General features: G+C 57.2%; 1 protein-coding gene across 2 annotated transcripts in view; it reads right to left on the reverse strand.

The window, feature by feature from the left end:
- Positions 1-9,662, reverse strand: part of RARA (retinoic acid receptor alpha) — a 45,914-nt gene extending 36,252 nt beyond the window's left edge. The window contains exons 1-2 of one of the 2 annotated variants that reach the window (XM_055575936.1): positions 9,123-9,662; positions 7,716-7,817 (exon numbers count right to left, since the gene is read on the reverse strand). The gene's annotated coding sequence lies outside the window, so the exon portion shown is untranslated. Of the gene's footprint in view, positions 1-7,459; positions 7,571-7,715; positions 7,818-9,122 lie in introns of those variants that run through there. The other variant, XM_055575940.1, reaches the window with a different exon arrangement.
- Between the last annotated feature and the right edge of the window lie 1,611 nt (positions 9,663-11,273).

Raw genomic sequence — 11,273 nt, forward strand, 5'->3', positions numbered from 1 at the left:
GGTCTTCGGTCAGAGAAGTGGCCACAAGTGCCCCCACAGGACTTCCCACTGTAAGGGGAAGTGCCCACTCCTAGGCCTCCTGTGAGGAGACAGCATGACCCGGCTGGCAGAGCTCTCAAACCCACCGGCCCGACAGTCCCCGCTTTTTAGACGAGGAACCCCAGTCTGCGATGAGTGGACACTAGGTTTAATCCCCGATCGCCCAGCACAGGTAGCCAGCTGGGTCTAGGACTGAGGGATCTCATTGTCTCTCTCCAGTTTTGGGCCCCCAGCCTGTTTGAAGTAGGACAAGCAGGGTCGGCAGGACACTGTGCCCTGAGGTCCGGTGGCGCGGGGAGAGAGCGTCCGGGTGACGCTTCCCCAGGCCCCTTCCCGCCCGCTGGGCCGGGCTGTCTCCCGCTCCCGTCTGGATTTCCGTCTGCCGGTGCGAACCAGCCCCTCCCGCCCTGTCCCGGCCAGATCCATCCGCAAACATGCGCTCAGCGGGCAGGAATGCGCCAATGGCTCCCAGATGTGCTCGCCGACGCTTAACCCCTTGTCCCCCAACTCCCCCCCTCAAAAAAAGGCCTTCTAGCTAGAGTCCAGCCAGCAGCAGGGGGCGCCGCTCAGGGAGGGGACTCAGTGCCAGCAGCCCCCCCAGCTCGCACAGTCTCCTCCTAGATTCCACCAGTCTAGATTCTGCCAGGTTTCCTTCCCACGGAGGCCAGAGGGGAAAGATCGCGGACACTAAAATGCATCGTGCACTTCGCGCACAGGCATACTGCCTCCCAAGAAGGGGGGCCTTTACGTACACCTGCCAGCACATGGGGTCAGGTTCACTCGCGCACATGGGGATGCAGGTGTGCAAATGCACACTCAGGACATCCAAATATGCACAAGCATGTGCACGTTAGCACACACACATATGCACACATATGTATACACACAGAATTTGCACATACAAGACAGGCATTTATGCACCCACAAGGTCATGAAGCAGAGGGGAGGCACACTCCTGAAAAGACAGAACAGGAGACCCACATGCAGATGAGGGTAGAAATTCATGCACCCACAAACCTGCTCCCCACAGAGGGCAGACACTCACGCACAGAAAATTGACATCCATGTGTACAAGCACACAGCCGCACACTTTAGGGCACTACCTCATTGCTGAGTTGAACTCCAGCTCTGCAGGACCCACTCTAGGGTCCCCACCCCCACCCTCCAGGGACTCTCACGCAAGAAGGAGAAGCGCTCCGGGGCCAAAGGAGGGAGACAAGCCACAGTCCCAGGGACTCCTCACTCTAAAAAAGACGTCCCTTCTTGGGGCCTAGCCTTCCCCTCTGGCAGGCAGAGGAAATGGGCTGCAGGAGGAGCCTGAGCAGCTGATTTCCCAAGACAGGCATCCCTCTCCCAACTAGAGGAAATCTGAGAAAATCCAGATAGGTGTGGGGCCAGTGACAGCCTCAGTCAGACAAAGGAGATACAAAATAGCTGTGAAACACCCTGGGAGAGCCTACACTTCCAGCAAAACAAGGCCTCCCTTTCTCTGCCTGTGGGGAACTCTTGAAGAATATCATCACTGGTAATCTGAACAGAGGATGGGAAATACTGCCCCCGCAAGACCACCTGGATGCAGGTGGGGTGGAGATGTCTGCTGGAACCTGAACGGACCCCACCAGACTCCTCTCCCCCTCACTAGCTGCTCAGCTTATCCCCCGCAACGCCCCTCATGGCCCCACCCATCTCACTTTCACAGTCCTGGAGAGTCATCCAGGGCAAGGCTCCTGCTTGCATTGTACAGATGAGGAAACTGAGGCTCAGAATGGGAATGGCCCTGCTCAAGGTCATAGAGCTTGTCAGTGGCAGAGCTAAGAGCTGAGATTCAAACTCACAACCCCTCCTCAACCCCCCATTTATCCTGAATATATTTCCATGCAGCACCCTGCTCCCTCTTCCTTCATCCCCCAACAGAGCACAGGGCAGAAACACCAGCCTTGCCTGGCTCTGCAGATTTGTGGGTGGGGACAGGACACGCTAGAGAGAGATCAGAGAAGATGCTGGGGGCTACATACATAGCCCCCCAACCTCACCCCCAAGCTCAGTGCCCACCTGCCCAGCAGGCACGGCCAGTGACTCAGCTGCATCCGGGGGAGATGCCAGGGCAGTGACTCACCTACCGAGAAGAGCTGAGCCTGGCACCTTGCCAGCCCCAGGACAGAAGTGACTTAGTCACCGAGACTGTGATACCCAGCAGGCACAGCCCAGGGATTGGGGACAGGGGCAGGCCATGTCCTCCATGGTTATCTGCATCCCTGATGAAGAACAGGCATCCTGGGGCAAGCCATGGCGCTACCCACCCCTGAACCCTTACTACTGCTCACACCCACCATGACAGGCCCTGCTTCTGTGCAGACAAGTTTTCTGAGACCCCTGGGCTGCCCTGCCCCTCCCCTGAATGAAGCCTGCCCCTTGCCCATCACTCACCACCCACTCTCCCCCCGGCCCCACCTCCTCCTGCCACCCAAGTTGTACCCAGGCTGTGAGTCTCCTTTAACGTGTCTTGGCAGCACCTCCTGCCCCCACAGCCCCTCTTCCCCTCGCCATACACACATACACTCATACACATTTCTGCCAGCCCTGCTTCTGCCAGCAGCTGCTGAAGTTGTTCAGCGGGAGGGGAATCGGGGTGCAGGGATTGAGTTACCAGAGGCTGATGGGGTGGGCTGTCACCCAATCCCTTCCCCAGCTCATCCTCCCCCCTGGATACAGCCTCCCTCACCCACCTGCTCCCCTCCCACCTCTGGCTGGCAGCCTACTGCCCTTTAAGCCCCTCTACCCCCACTCCACCCAAGCTAGAAAATAAATGTTCAAGGGTATTTGTCATGCGAAGACCAGCCCAGGATATGAGAGAGACAGAACAAGAGAGAAGACAGAGACAGACAGACAGAATCATTCCTGTGCCCAGGCTACAGGCACTAGGTGTGTGGATCTCTGTGTATGTTGAGCCAGAAAGGGACTGAGTAACTCCCCAAGTCTTGGGAGAGCTGATGGGGCCCAAGGGGAGCCGACAGGCTGAACAACCTCAATCCATTTGCACTATTGATTTCTCATACACTGCAGCCGGCCTGATGAGGGGGGATGATAAATCAGCCCCCCAGAGACATAGAAACTGAGTGGAGAGAGGGGGAGGGGCCCCCGCACCACAGTTGGAGGCCCACTGAGACCTGCTTGGTGGGGAGGAGGCGGGCTGAGTGGCAGGAGGCAGGGTGGGGAGTGGGTGTTGGATTAAAGCCTGTCTGGGACACCTCCTTCCAGCTGGATCTGAAGCTGATTGGAAGAAAGAAGGTGATGGACAGAAGCACCTTTAGCTCCCCAAGCAGGGCTCTGAACAACCCCAGAGGGTGCCCTTCACCCTCTGGTCTATGGAATAGCACCCCCTGCAGCTATGCAACATGCTGGCCCCTGGGATGAGGCTCAACTCAGGGACCACGTTTCTCCGCTGAACTTTCTCCCCCACCTCTGGGCCTCAGAGGGCTCACTTCTGACTGTGATCAGAAGCCAGTGGCAATCTCCCTGCTCCCACCCCCTTCCTTTGTTGGGTGGATTGGCAAACAACCCCTGTGACCTAGGCGTGGCAGGACGGGGGCTCACAAAGGGCTCTGTATCCTAGTCCTTGGTCGGTCCCCAACTCCTCCTGGGACTGTGGGCACGATCCCCCACCCTCGCTGGGTCCCTAAAATGGGGTTAGGCCGGATGCCCCTTTTCGAAGGTGTCTCCAAGCTCCCGGCGAGCCAGCCTGTGAGACTGTTGGAACCAGCCAGCACCTTGATTCACACCAGTGGCCACAGGCCACCTAAACAAACCCCAACCCTGACCTCCTTCCAGCCTGGACACAGACTCTCTCCACACACGGCGGAGACTTATAAACAAACCAAGCTGGGGTTTACGGAAGACCCTGCATAAACAAGCAGAGAGGGAAAGAGACCAGGAGCCTGGCCAGGCCCTACTTGCTGCCGGACAGACAGACAGATGAGGTAGCACAGCCCAGTTGGGGGAGGGGCTGTGACGAGAAAAACAAAGGGCGCAAGGGGCCTGGATTGGGGTTCCAAAGCAGCCAGTGACGGGCTGTATGTCCACGGGCAAATCACATCCCCTCTTTCCCTCTCTGTAGGGCAAACGGATGGGCCAGGTGCCTCCAAAGCCCCTTCTGGTTCTATTGGAATAGAGAGAGCCCTGGGGGTCCCCAGGACTCCCCGCCCAGTCCATCCCATCCTCTGGTCAGGACGCTCTTCTCAAGGCCCTACCCCTGCCCGCCACGCCTCCTCCTTGCTCTGTCTACTGCCCCCCTGGCCCTTCCTCACTCCTCCGCCTGCCGGCTTGCCCTCACCTTGGCCAAGCCCCTCTGCCTGCCCCGTGCTTTTCTGCACGTCCCTCCTGCCAGGGGACAGACCAACTAAAAATAGTCCCTGCAGCCTTTCTCGCCCACAGCTGCCCAAAGAGCAGGAAATGAGGGGGGCAGGGAGGCCCATGTCCTGCTCTCCCCCACAAACTCCCAGCCCCAAATCAGGTCCAGCCCTCCAGCCTGGGATGTGTGCCAACTTGGCCATCTCGGGGGCACCCCACACCCCTTCCCTAGAGGGAGGCCTGCCCATAAGTGCCTACAATCTGAGAGCTGTCCTCACCCCACAGGAGGGGGAGAGGAGGCCAGCGGTCTGGAGGGAAACCTTCCCAATTTCTGACAAATCAGTGCCAACCACACTGTGGGCACCGAGAGGGCAGGGCCTGGCTCCACGGACTGGTCTTTTGAGGGCAGAGGGAATCGGTGTGGGGAAGTCTGGGCTGGTTCTCTTCATCCTGGCCCAGCTGGAAGACAAAATAGTGCCCCAGCCTCAATTATGCTAATCCCCCATTCCCCTAAATGTGTGGGTGCAGACAGAGGGGTTTCGGTAGCCACCCCCAGATGCCATGGGGTAAAAAGCTTTAGAGGAGAGGTCTTGGCTCCCACACATAAAGATGGAAGCCTGGAGGCAAGAACAGGTCATGCCTGCCAGGCTGGGCATATGCTGCCCCCAAGCTGAGTCAGAGGCTGGGAGGGAGGAGCCGGACGCTGGGTGCCAGGGACTACAGAGCCTCCACCCCTATCCCACCTGGGACTCCTGACACCTCCAAGCCCTGGGAGAAGGCCCTCCCTGCGCAGGAGGAAGGAAACCAGCTTAGCGACTCTCTGGAGGCCTGCAGGGCAGCTCTGCACCAGGAGGCAGGCGGGAAACCCAGGAGTCTTGGCTCCTGGCCCAGGGAGGGAGTGAGAGAAATACCTCGGAGGGGAGGAAACAGCCTGGAGAAAGGCGCACACAAGTGCCCCCAGCAGCTCCCAGAGGTGACCCTCCAGGAGAAACTGGCCAGAGGGGCTGCAGGGGGAAAGTGAACACATTTCTGAACAAGAAGGGAGAAGAAGGCAGAGCCCCAGGGATGCAGGAAGCAGGGCAGGCCAGCCAGGCTCTCACCTGCTCTCCTCTCCTCCCATCAAAGCCTGTCAGAGTCTAAAGTGCTTATTAAGGGCATGAAATATCAGGGAGGTCCTAGGGGCCTACGTGTGTTCCCCCCTCATCTCCAGACCCCAGCCTGTTTGTTCCTGAGCTTCCCCTAGCACCCCTCCCCTGGGGCCCAGCCAAGTCAGGAGTCAGCAGGCCCAAGGTGGTGCCTGGGAGGCCTGGGCAGTGCCAGGGGCAGCCCTCATACCATCCTCCCACTGGCTTCCCTCCCGCCTGCTCTCGGCCGCCACACATATCTCAGCTGTCGAATCCGATTAGGGCTCCTGCCCAGTGAGCCGAACAAGGAGGCCACTGGGCAGGGGAGAGACAGGGACAAGGACGCTGAGCAGGAACGTTAGGAGGAAGGTGGAGACGGGGCTCAGGGGAGAAGGTGTGGAGCCCCAGAGGACCAGAGAGCTGGTAGCCAGCTATGACCCGCATTAGGGGAACTCTGCAGCCCCTAGGGCAACAAGCTGGTTCCTCCATCCCAGAGATGGGCAAGGATGGGGGAAGGAAACTGAAGGCAGAGAGATGACCTAGATTAGAAAAAGAATCCCATCCTGGAACTCTATCCCCGCTCCCCCACCCTACCACACCCCCACCCACTACCATTTGCAGTGGGCTGTAGGATACATCGTCTAATGAGGTCTTTATGGCTGCATCCCTATCAGGCAAGCCGGGCTTGTTACTAATAGCCATTTTTATAAATTAAGAAACTAGAGGCTTAGAGACCTGTATAAATGCACGTAGTCAAATGAGCGAGCTGAGTCTCAAATTCAGGCCTGATTCTCAGTCTACTGCTCACAAGCAGAATTTACTTTCCTTCCTGGGTCAAGAGCAGAACTGAGTCTGAAGTCACTCCATTATCTACATTTTCCTCCAAAACCACCCCGTAGGGGATCTGGGGGATCATGGAGGAATACAGAACATACCCTACACCTAGATAGAGTGACCAGATAGAGGTGCGCCACCCACCCACCACACAGAGAGCTAGAGGGGTTCCCTCAAAGCGTGACCTGTCTCTTCCATGGCTCCCCAGCCATGGAAGCCTGCTACACCCAGAGGCAATACACACACTTATACACACGGTTACTCAGGCAAGTCATACACCCCTCCTGCCAACCCACCAAACCAGAACGAGATGCCCTAGATCTTCAGAGAACAAGGCCTGTCAGCCCCCCAGAAGAGGGACAAACAAGTCACCCCAAACACTAGGTATCATCCACCCCTCTCCCAGAGAGCCTGCAGGAGGGCAGAAGCCTCAGGGCAACGCCAGGAGCTCGAGCTCTGAAAGCCAAGGAGCCCAGGGAGCTGGCATGGCTGGGTGGCCTCCCTGATTTGGTCCACACCCCCTTCCCCAGCCATCTGGGCTGATTCTATTCTGGCCTGGGCCACACTCTGGTATCTCTCCCCTTCCATGCATATAGCCACCTCTATCCCAAGCTTATAGATCTTACAACCATATGGTCTATACACACACACACACACACACACACAGAGTGGGTGTGTGTGTGTGGGGGGGCGCTTTTCCATAGGTGTTGAGGTGTTGGCAAGGATGGGAAGGGCTCTAACCTGAAAGAACGTCCCCCCACCCCAGGGAAAGGTCACCCCCACACCCCTAAAAAAGCTCACAATCTCCACTACCCTCCCGCACAGCCTTTGGCCACTCCAACGTGCCATGAGCCTGGAAGCGGGCACTGGGTCTACAAGGAGAGTAGGGATTCGGGGGCAAAGTCCTGGGCTCTTAGGGCTGGAGGGGCGGGGAGGGAGGGCAGAGAGGAAGCAAGAGAGAAATCCCCAGGGAGTCTTGGCTTCCTCAGCGGTCTCCCGGTCCGGCTCCCGGTCACCTTAGCGTGCCAGTTCTCCCCTCGAGGTGAGGTGGGGGAAGGGGGATTAGGAAACACTGCAAAGGAGGGAGCGGGGTCTGGCGCCCGGGCAGACCTTACCCCCACTTTCCATTCTTAGCTGGAGAACGGGAATGCCTGAGGGGCGTGCAGCAAGGGCGCCGGTGGGCGCAGGGGCTCCGAGCTCCCAAGCACCCCTGTGTTCCCAGGCCCCCACCTCCCTGGACTACAGCGAGCCGTGGGGGAGGAGAGACGGGGAAAGCCTGAACTGCCGAGAGGGAAACGGCCGGATGAGAAGCGGAGAGGCCAGGCGGAAGGCAGCCGAGGCAGAATTGGGAAGGGGTGTTCGAGGTCCTACCTGTTCAGGTGCGTGCCGGCGGGGGGCGATGGGGTTCCCAGGAGAACCGGGGAAGCCCTCTCGGCTCGATTCAGGATTCCCCCCTGCTTCTGGGTTAGGCTGCTGCAAGAGGCACAGGTTCCCGTTGGGTCCTAAAGCCCACTCTCCAAACTCTCCCCGCCCTCTTCCACCAGCCGTGACTGGGTCAGCGGGTGCAGAGCTGAACCGATGGGGCAGAAAGAACTCACTGGTGAAAGAGGAGGTCTGAGTCATGGGCTGGGGACAGCCACAGTCCCCGGTGTCAAATACACAGCACATGGGAGATTTTAGTTGAGGATATTATGGGACAGAGTTAAAGAAAACATTGCTTCTGCCTGGCCTGAACGGATGGATTTGAGCTTTGGGACTGAAGGTGGGGTTAAGATGGCTTTTCTCACCTTTCCCAACTAGCCTGGGATCTGGGGAAGGGGGGTGTTCACTTTGGACAGGAGCTCACTTATACCCTCCCCCTCCTAGACAGAGCACAGTCTCCCCTAAATTATTCCTAAATGCCTAGGAGAAGGAGGTCATGCCAAGGGGAAAGAAGGCACTGATTTCTAGCAAGTGGAAAGGGCAGTATGACTTAGGTAGCAATTGGAAATTGGCATTTTTATACCCTTAGAATGAGGCCTGTGTGTCTGGAAGTGTGTTGGGCTGTGCAGATACACGTAGCCAGGTGAGAGGATAAGCCGGTGGGGCTGGGAGTCTTTGGGTTACATCCTTTGGCAGAAATGGCAACTGTCAGTGAAGGAAGGGGATGCAGAACCTAGGGGTTGACTCGGGCTCCCTACCCGGCCCTCAACTGGATCCTGAAGCTTTACCAGAATGAATATGTTAAAGGAGAGTATTTTCCCAGGTACTATTTAGGATAAATAGGGGGCAGGAGGGCCTCAGCATTAGATCAACTTCAAGGTTTTTGTTGTCTAGTTGCTCAGTCATGTCCGACTCTTTGTGACCCCATGGACTGTAGCCCACCAGGCTCCTCTGTCCCTGGGCTTCTCCAGGCAAGAGCACTGGAGTGGGTTGCCATTTCCTTCTCCAGGGAATCTTCCTGACCCAGGGATCAAATCCTGTATTTTGGCAGGTGGATTCTTTACCGCTGAGCCACCAGGGAAGCCCGTAACTTCAAGGTTACAGACCCAGTTTAGGACAGCCCAATTTCTCAAAGGGAGAACTCAGGGTTGGGGGCCAAGGTGGGCCAGGGAATGTGGAGGGAAGGCTGCAGAGGGCCTGGTAAACATTTTGCAAGGGGAGTTGCACACACCTCCAGCAGCAAAGCAGGGGAAACGTCACAGGGTGAAGGGCCAGGGGAAGTCAGGGACAGAGTCATGGAAGGGAGAGGGCACGGCCTCTTCCTAGAAGGGGGCGAGGGTGGCAGCACCGCCTCACCCGTGTCAGTCTGGCAGGAACTGGGGAGACGAGCTGGATGGCGGGTTGCGAGGGCCCCAGGGTGGAGCCGATGGGGTGAGCTCAGGTCAAGCCTTTCACCCTGATGTGCCTCAGTTCTCTCCCAGCTGTTAACCAGGGCTCTGGGTTCTTCCCAGGCAGTTAATGAGTGTTTACAGGAGCTTGGAGATCTTCAGATCTCAGCTGGGCCACCACTACAGTTATAAAGCTCAATAAGGGCTGAGTGTCATTGGGGAGGGGAAGGAGCAGAAGAGGGAAACAGACTCTCTTACAACCTAAGGATCAAGCCACGCTCAGAGAGCAGAGCCAGCCTCAGCTGCCACAGGATATCCTTGTGCCCAGGGATGGAGGTCACGTACCCTCATCCTTCTTACCACCACCAAAGGCTGGCCCGCAGCTAAGTGTGGGCAGAACCCAGACTACAGCTGGTCTTCATTAACTCCAGCTCTTTTTCACCCCCCACTGTGAACCCACAGCTTCTACAGGCCCAGGCTGGAGGGGCTGCCCTAGCCCGACCTCGCTGCTGACTCTGGGGTAGGGGACTGTACTGTAGGCCAAGCTACCAGCTGAAAATAAGGTCGAAGCAAGACTCGCTTTTCCCACTGGGAGAGAGCAGAGAGGAAAGAAAGGAGTGTGGGGGTGAGAGGGTGGAGGTGGGGGAATTTAGGGCAAACAGCAGGCAGTGAAGTCAACTGGATCTAGGCCCAGAAACCCCCACACCCTGGGGCCAAGTCTTACTCTAGCTCTGCTTTCAGCCCAGTCTTGGCTGGGCCCCAAACTAGGGAAGGCCCTGGCTGCCCCTTTCCGCCTCCCTACCCCCACCCTTATTAAATACACATTTTATCTCTCAGCATCTTCATTATCTTAACTGAAGGAGACAAGCAGTGGATGGCGGCGGCAGAGAGCGTCAGGAGAAGGGGGGCGGGTGTGGGGAGCAGGCGCACCCTTGTTGTAAAGTGCTGATGAAGCTCTTTCAGGCAGTGTGGGAAACAGAGGCGGGATCAAAGGCAGCGAGGCTGATTCAGAACTCAATTAGAGCTTTTTAAAAAAAGGAGCTGGCTCCCTCCTTTTGCCAGGCTTCAGACAGCCTTTACCCAGGCCCCTCGCACCCAATTAGCTTCTACTGCCAGCACCCTGGGGCCGGGGTTGAAAACCAAGGGGAGGCCAAAGGGCACAGCTTCTCTCCCTGCAGACCCACGCCTTCTGAGAAGGTGGAGACCTACTGCTGTGCATAACTTAAAAGGTCTCTGAGGGCACCTGATCTTTTCAGGAGGAACCTGAGATCACACCTTTTCCTCAAAAGTTAAAACAGCAGGACTCCAAAGGTGGGCTCCTCCCTAACCCCTTGCCAACTAGAGGCTGCGCAGCTTCTGGCCCATCTCTGGGGACACTAGGTAACATCCAGACAGACACCCCCTCCTCCCAGCCAGTGGGTGGGACTCTCTCCCTCAAAGCCAGGGGCTCCTGGGAGCAACATGGAAGTTGCCTCAAGCAAAATATCACATCAGAGGGAGCCATTGGAACGCATCCGTGAGGCTGAGAAGCCTCATGACACATGCAGCAGGATGGAGCGCCCCCTCTCCCTGCTCCACCTCCGTGCAGAAGCACCAGCCCCGGCTGCCTCCAGATCAGAACTGTCCTCAAGATGAAGGGGAGGAGGCGTCTTACTCCATCATGGATCTGTTCACTCAACAACTGTTAATGGAATACGCCCCTGGCCCCCGCAGGTCTCAGGCACTGAACTAGGTGCTGGGGACAGATACAAATGTTAAAAAAGCTCTCCACCTCGGCTCTGTTTTGGCCTCTCTCTCAGTAGTCAAGGTAACCTCTCCACAGATATTTTTAAAAAGCCCCAAGTCGTATCTCCTTCCTACTTCTCAGTTTTTATTGGTGTATCTTAAAAGGGCGCAATGAGGGGGAAGAAGGAAAGAGCTCTGCCAACTTTGGATCTCTGGGCAGCTTGGACCTCACACCCTCTTGCCAGTCATCCAGACACAGGCAGGTCTTCACTGAGCCAGAATTGTCAGTTGCAGCTCCAGGGTTGAAACTCAAACCAGTTTTATTGTGTCTGAGTGCGTTCCATGGCAATACCCACCAACACTCTATGGCAGCTTCCTCTCCCTCTGTGAAGAA

This window comes from Bubalus kerabau, chromosome 4 (genome assembly GCF_029407905.1).
Source record: "Bubalus kerabau isolate K-KA32 ecotype Philippines breed swamp buffalo chromosome 4, PCC_UOA_SB_1v2, whole genome shotgun sequence".
NCBI classification, from domain to species: Eukaryota; Metazoa; Chordata; class Mammalia; order Artiodactyla; family Bovidae; genus Bubalus; species Bubalus kerabau.